Raw genomic sequence first — 8,453 nt, forward strand, 5'->3', positions numbered from 1 at the left:
TATAATATTACATATTTTGCTTATTTATGAGTTTATTGTATAATTTCTCCCACTAGAATGAAAGCTCTATGAAAGTGACTTTCGTCTGTTTTGTTCCTGGTTATATCGCCAGTTCATTCCTGTATTCCCAGAATAGTGCCTGCCATATAACAGGTGCTCAATAAATATTTGTTGTATAAATGAAAACATGAATGGATTAAAAGGCTTTCAGAATTTCCTTTAAAAACTTGCTCAAGGGCTTATAATTCTCTAAGAAATTACATAAATGACTTAATCTGCAGACGCTGCCTTACCGTAGCATATGGCCTAAAAATTTTGTTTTCATTTCGAATTCAAAGCATCTGGTTTTTCCCTTCCGTTCATTCTCTCTGACATCACTCTTATCAGGTTTTCACTTCTCACTTGGCTTATTGCAAGATTTTCCTGTGTCAGTCCCTACCCTTTCCTCCCAAGCCATATACTACATTTATCCTCACCAAACATCACATTTTTCACATCATTTCTCTTTACTTGCTGCTAAGAGCTATCTGGAAAAAATTCAAACTCAATTGATTAGCTTTCAAACCTGTCCATAATTAGCCAAATCCTACTTACAAAGCTTTATTCCACTATTCCCCGGTTTCAATCCTTAACCTCATCAGGTCAGCGACCTCATCACTAACTCATGAACATGCTGTGCTCACTCCCATCCAGGTTCATATTACTCCCTTCACCTGCAAAGGTCTACTAAGTCCTTTCTATCTTTCTAAATCCCTTCTACTCCTTAAGGTGTGGATCGGTCTACCTCTTTCACAAAGCTTCTTTTATATCACAATTAATCAATTAACTGAGTACAAAACACAATGCTATATGGTCATTTAGTCTTTACTTGACCTAAGTACTTTTTGTTTATGCTGATTACTAAGATGTTTCATGAAGCATACTTTGGTATTATAAATTACATATGTACATGTCCCACTTCCTCTATAATCAAATTATAAGTTCCTTAAAGGGCATCATTCTTTGTAAGGCATAGTCCTATACTTCTACAGGTTTGTTTCGGTCTTTTTTTTGCACGTAATAGGTACCCCTAAAATATTTGTTGCATGAAGTATTCTGAGCCCCCAAAATTGTGCAATATTTTTCTGGTTTTAAATGTGAAAAGGGCTTAATCATTAATAGGTCCCTAAAGAATATATTGAACTGAAGATAATAAAATATTGCTTAAACCAGGTTGTGAAAGAGTTGTGATTTTGATATGTAACAAAATCCAGAACATGGCTGTGGCGTGTTAGATTAAATGTGAATGAGTAAGTTTCCTATTTGCAATGATTATAAAATCCTATGTGGCAAATGGTATTTAGCTTAATTGTAAATATTTTTATAGTTGTTTAGATATATAACTAAACAATTTATTAATTAAATATGAAAGACAAACTAATATTTTACTAATATCTTCCATAAATGGGAGTTTCTAAGAGTTTCTGTGTTAGAAAACATCTATGGTAGTATTTTGTTTCTATATGAACTATCATCACACAGATATGTTTGTACGACAAGTAATAAAGATTTGGCTTTTGGCCTAGAATATATTATTCCATAAGGTCTTATAAAGCACATCAAAAAAATGTTTACAACAGAACTATCCACCCCCTACCTAAAAAAAACCAACCAAACAAAAAAAACAGGGGACACAAAATGACAGAGTATCAGGTAAGAGTTTAGTCAATTCAAATATATATTCCCTATAACTGGTCTTATCTGAAGATGTGCTGTGGGTTATTAGGTCTGTAAAAGACTCTTCCTCTTATCTTCTGAAAAAAGCATATCTGATATTAGGGGCAGGGAAGTAGCTATTAATTCCAGTCTCACACTATTAATAGAGCTACTCTCCCCTGTCTGGTGCCTGCCTGAAGTTGCTCTATTGATGTAACAGTGGTCTCTTGAAGCAGCTTACGAGACTGTAAAGAAAACTCTTCTCTAACACTCCTGCACTAGTAAAAACTAGGAGTTAAAAAATTTAAACGTTGTAAAAGAATATGTGGGCATATCAGAGATAACATTTTCAAAAAGTAGAATAAAGACGTAATTATAACTTGCACTCCAAAAAACTACATGTGCACTACAAAAGCATATTTAAACTAAAAGATGTGTGCTACAATACATGTAACACCTGGGTAGGAAAAGAAGTCTAATATGTATCTAACACTAGAAGGAATTGATTGAATTAGGCATCAAAAATATTTATTAAACATTCAGATGGTGATTGCTGAGTTGTGACAAGGCTGTGGACTTGGTGATAAGGAAATTTTTATATGGGGAAAAACTTCTGGATCTGTGGCTTTCAGAGTAGCAGTATTTAATACGTACAATTGCTATATCTTCACTTGATCCACAAATATGGAGTTTTAAGCATTAAATAGGTAGTTCTCAAACAGAGATTTTATTCCTCAGGAGACCTTTGGTAATGTCTGGAGATGTTTTTGGTTGTCATAGCTTGGGGAGAGGGAGGGATGTGACTGGCATCAATAGAGATCAGAGATGCTAAATATGCAACAATGCACTTGAAGAACCCACTCCTCCCCCTGACTTTCAACAAGAAATTATCCAGCCCAAAATGTCTATAGGGCCAAAGTTGAGAAAGCCTGCATTTAAGTTACTTACTATACCAGGTCTTAACTACAGCAGTTTGTGTCTAGTAATTCTTCTTTGGTGATCAAGTACATAGGAGCTGGGATAGGTTATTTTGTGGCAGGTAAGCTCGCACATCATACCTTTTTGGCTGTTTATTTAGAGGAGCCGCCTGTGACTCACTTTTAGGAGTTGAATTGACTTTCAGATTATTTCTGTGGCACCCAGACTAGTTTATAGGCTAGTCAAAATTGTTTTTGGGTTTTTATTGTTTTTACAGGAAATGGTGCTACATTCAGCAGGTTGGGCAATTCAGGCAACTAAGTATTTTAAGTATTTGTAGTAGCCATGCAGAATTTAGGAATTTAGGCATGCCTTGCAAACATTTCTAGGAATACCGTACACCAAGTCATTGCAACAACTGTGTGAATTGCTACTACTTAGGGTTGTGGAAAAGAGGTCATTAAATATTTTTAACAAAGCACATTTCATTGGACTATACGCTGCTACCCAAAGTCTAGTTCAAGGACCAGCATCAATATCATCTATGAGTGTATTAGAAAGGCAGAATTTCAAGTCTCACCCCGAAACCACTGAAACATTTTGCATTTTAATGTGATCTCCAGAGAAGCGCTGTTGTACAATACAGTGAGAAAAAAAGGAAGAGGAGAAAGACAATGCTTATAAGTACAAAATGAGATAATCCTTGAATTCAAGAATCCCTGATCCTTGAATATAGCACTGTGTTCAGTTCAGGGACAATCTTGAAGGTTGGAGAGGACTTGTGAGTAGGTCAGAGGAGAGTTATGAAAATAAAAACTGATTTCTAAGGATCAGATAAATTATAGTGTTTAGCTCAAAGACAAGAAAACTAAGCAACATGGAGAGTTCAAACCTGTGATCTATTAATATGACAATCTATAAAGATGACAATCAAGGCTGACCTCCAAATGGTTTTAAGTTGTAATGAAATGAAAACCTCCTTCTAAAGGCCTTAAATGTAGGATAAAGAATTAGTTTTATTCAAAGAGCTCCTTAAAGCACTTAATATTAGAATTACAAAATTTTAGAACTGGAAGGTAGTTATGGGTAATACTCAATCTAGTCATTAACAGAAAATAAAATGAATTCCAGAGAAGCAAAAATAACTTACTAAAGTCACACAGCCAGTTAGCAGTTATAGCTGGTGCGAGAATTTAGGCTGACACAACTAGTTTTGAGACCTCACCGAGCTTGTTTTCTAATATAAAAAATTGGAATATCATTCGTATTTTGAAAGATTTTTTTTTTTAAGGTAAAATTAGTTTACATAAATATAGTGTAAATAGTTCCTTCTTTCCTCTCTCCCTTCTTTGCCTTCCTTTTTCCTTACAAGTCTTTCATAAATTTATTTAACTCTTCGTCCATTTAAAGTGCAAAAATATGTGAATATTTAAAATTTTATTCTTAAATATATTAATATACTTATGCTATAATTTTAAGTGACAAAAGCAATATAACAATTATAATAATCCACCTGTCAGAATGTGTATATACATATACACATATTCACAAACACATACATATATACATACACACTTGGAGAAAATTCTAAAAGGATCTGGTTGCCTTGTATGATGGCATTATGGGCAATTATTTTGCAAATGTTATCCAAGCAGTGAAGAAGCAGTGGAGCCTTTGGACAGTAAGTAGTCCTTGGCAAAGCTTTTATTTAAAGTTGCTGGAGAAGGTCTGGGCACAGAGCTGGCTTCATGGTGTCTGGACCTGTGCAGTTAGAAGGGCCTCACTCTTGGTTTAATGCTCTGCTGTTTGAAATTCTGAATAATTTTTGAGCAAGAGATGTGCATTTTCACTGCTCTGGGCCTTGCAAATTATGTAGTCAGTCATGTCTGGGCAGCTCAGCTCTGGACCATTCATTGGTAGATGGTTGTGGGGTGTGCTTTATCTCTCAGGAGGTTTTATTTCTTTAAATTGTTTTTCTTTTTAAAAAAGTATATTCATATTTTAAAAAATTAGAAAATAGGCTACCAGGAAAATAGGTTAAATCATCCTTAAAACTCTCAAAGACAGACATTTTAACTAGCATCTCTTCATGTGTCATCCTTGGGGCCCAGTCCGAACAATAAAAAACAATTCATAACTTTATGGTATGAATTTGCAAACACAGTTACAAAAAAGGTATGCATGTTAAAATTAAACTATTCCTTGAGAGATGGGAATAGCCATTGTATGTTTCCTACTTGTATAAAACAAATTACCTCAAATTTGGCAGCATAAAACCACACAAACATATTAATTTCTGTAGGTCAGGAATCTGGGCATGGTGTAACTGGGTTCTCTGCTCAGGGTCTCATCAGGCTGAAATCAAGGTGTCAGCCTGGACTGTGATTCTTACCTAGGCTCAGAGTCTTCTTCCAAGCTCATGTGGTTGTTGGTAGAATTCATTTCCTTGCAGTTAATTGTAGGATTGAGGTCCCTGTTTCTTTGCTGGCTGTCAGCCAGGGGCTGCTCTCACTCCTAGATGCTGTCCACATTCCTTACGACGTGCCTCTCCATCTTTAAACCAGCAATGGCATGTTGACTCTTCTTGTGTTTCAAATCACTAAGTTCTTCTTCTGCTAACAGTCAGGAAAACTCTCTACTGTTAAAGGGCTCATGTGCTGAGGTCAGGCCTACCCAGAAATTCTCTATTCCATAAAACTTAGCCTCATTACAGTAGTAAAACACATCAAGTTCACAGTATTAGGGATTATGTACAGCGTGTACACCAGGGGGTGGGAAAACTCTGGGGCCATTTAGAATTCTGCCTACCACAGCTATCCTATAGGGTCTGTGTTCCTCCTTCTCTATCCAATCCTATCATGACTTTAATAGTCTTTTCCAATTCACATTTAACTAATATCTCTATTTTATAAGCTCACATTCAGCACAGTAAAAATAGCCATGAAGAATTTGCTTATGATTGGGGAAACACAGGGATTCTTTTGTTTGTAAAGGAAAAATTTTAGAGAACAAGAATCTTACATTTTAAAAAGCCTAGTTAATGGAAAACAGTATGGAGGTTCCTCAAAAATCTAAGAATTGATCTACCATATGATCCAGCAATCCCTCTGCTAGGTATTTACCTCAAAGACTTGAAAACTCATATCCGTAAAGATATCTGCATACCGATGTTCATAGCAGCATTATTCACAGTGGCCAGGACATGGAAGCAACTGAAGTGTCCTACGATAGATGACTGGCTAAAGAAGCTGTGGTACATATATACAATGGGATATTACTCAGCCATAAGAAAAGATGAAATACCGCCATTTGCGACAAAATGGATGGACCTCGAAATAATCATACTAAGCGAAATAAGCCAGATAGAAAAAGTTGAAAATCACATGATATCACCTAAAAGCAACAAATGAACAGGACAAACAGAGACTCATGGACATGTACTATAGACTAGTGGCTACCAGAAGGTAGGGGGTGGGGGAGGAGGGAGGAGGTACATGGGGTAAAGGGGGTGAAATATAAGATGGTAGGGGGAGGGTGAAGTGGGTAAATATATGGTAGCTGAAGGAAACTGGGTGTTTACTACCCAATATACAGATGTCAAATTATAATGTGCATATGAAAATTACATAATTGTATTAACTAACGTTACCCCGATAAACTTAATTTAAAAATAAACAAAAAGGCTAGTTAGCATGCATCAATATATTTGTTTCATTAAATTTAATACAAGCTAATGAGATAAGCCACATATTCAATGTAGATGCTTGTATTTACAAATAAAGATTAAGACCAGATTACCTAGAAATTATCAAACGTAAGATTTAGAAAAGATTTATAAATATAATGCAAACAATATAGTTGGACCTTGGTGAAATAACATTTATTGAATATATAGTGTGTGTGTGAGGTGTTGGCATACATAAGTGTGGGGCTACTATTTAGTCATGGTCTGTGTACATTTGCGGCCAGTATCCATTCTGTTTTATAATTGTATTCTGATTGGTTGGAGCCTGTGCTGTACTGGTTGCTAAATATATTGAATATTACCATTGTGTGCTAAGTAATTTATTATCTTATAGTATGCTGTATAATAGCCACTCAAAGACATCAGGTTCTAATCCCTAGAATCTGTAAATGTTACTTTACAAGGAAAGTGGGTCTTTGCAGATGTAACTAAGTTAGGGATCTTGAGATAGGGAGATGTCTTATATTATCTGGGTGGGCCCTAAATATGTAAGCATCCTTATAAGAAAGGGGCAGGAGGAGATTTGATACAGACAGAAGAGGAGAAAGCAATGTGACCATGAGGCAGAGACTGCAATGATGTATCCACAAGCCAAGAATAATGTTGGCAGTCACTAGAAGCTGAAAGAGACAAAGAATAGAATCTCCCTTATAGCCTCCAATGAAAGGTGCCTTTGCTGACACCTTGATTTCAGCCCAGTGAGACTGTTTTGAACTTTGGTCTCTGGAACTGAAATAATACATTTTTAATGTTTTAAGCCATCCAGTTGGTGTTAATTCATTACAGGTGCCATAGTAAACTAATACAATGCCTAATTCAGTAAATCTTTACAACAATCTTAGGAGGTAGGAACTATTATTAATTCCGTTTAACAGATAAGGAAACTGAGGCATTGAGAGGCTAGTAATTTATGCAATCCAGGGCTAGAATTCAAATTCAGGTCTCTAAAACACAGCAGAGCTTTTTACTACGATGTTGCATTAGAAATGAAAAATGAGATACTACAATTTCTGCTTCTGGAGGAATTGGGACTGGCCAACACTCCCAGTGTAAACAATAAGGAAATTGGACAAAGTATATGAAATGATTTTTCAGGCACTGAACAACAAGTGGCACAGGAATGTGAACCCTGAGAGAAGGAAAACAAATGAGGTAGCCTCATAATTGCCTGTTTTTCCTGGAGACACTTTCCAGCCCAAGGTGCAGGGAAGGGGAATATCAGGCAGATCGCAGTAGTCTCGCTGAGTTGAGAAGGGAGAAAAGTGTGGGGAAAAAGAAGTGTGGCTGGAAAATGCGAGGCAGAGTACCAGACAGGAAGGAGCTAAATTAAGAAAGAGTTCCAGAAATTTGGAAGGGGGAGATGTCCCCTTAGTCTGTCGTTGAATACTAAGCCACATATGCCTAGGGTGAAACTCCATAAATCTGGGCAAAGAAGGCCCCCAGGAACTATAAATTTAAAAAATTTCCAGAGTTGACATAGAAATGGAAGACATTTGAATTCTAATCAGACCCTGAGTGGGTTTGATCCACTAGGAAACAAAGAAGAAAAGAGGAAGAACGCTGATGTTAAAAAGGCAAGAGAAAAAAAAGGATAGAGGGATGGATAGATACATGATAAAACAGAGTAAAATGTTAATGGTTAAATCTAGATAGTAGGTATGCATATGTTCACTGCAAAATTATGACAAATGTTATGCCCATGAATTTCACAATTTACACTAGGCAAAGTCCTTGAGAGACACTGTAGTGATTTTAAAGTATGTCCACATATTCTTTGACTTCCCCGTCAAAGGTGCAGTCTAATTCCTCTTCCTTTGAGCTCAATTTTGGGCTTTAGTGTTCTAACAACTGAAATATGGTAGGAGTAATGGTATATAACTTCTGAGACTAGGTCACAAAAGGCACTGTGGTTTCCTCTTTGCCCTCTCTTAGATCGTTTACTTGCAGAAATCCATGTCTTCAGGATACTCAAGCAACTCTCTGGAAAGTTGGAAATTGAGGCCTCCTGCCAATAACCAGGTAGTTGGAAATTGAGGCCTCTTGCCAATAACCAACAATAAATTGAGACTTCCTGATAATAATCAGTGAGAAACAG

The sequence above is a fragment of the Pteropus vampyrus genome, unplaced genomic scaffold (genome assembly GCF_000151845.1).
Source record: "Pteropus vampyrus isolate Shadow unplaced genomic scaffold, Pvam_2.0 Scaffold2, whole genome shotgun sequence".
Classification (NCBI taxonomy): domain Eukaryota; kingdom Metazoa; phylum Chordata; class Mammalia; order Chiroptera; family Pteropodidae; genus Pteropus; species Pteropus vampyrus.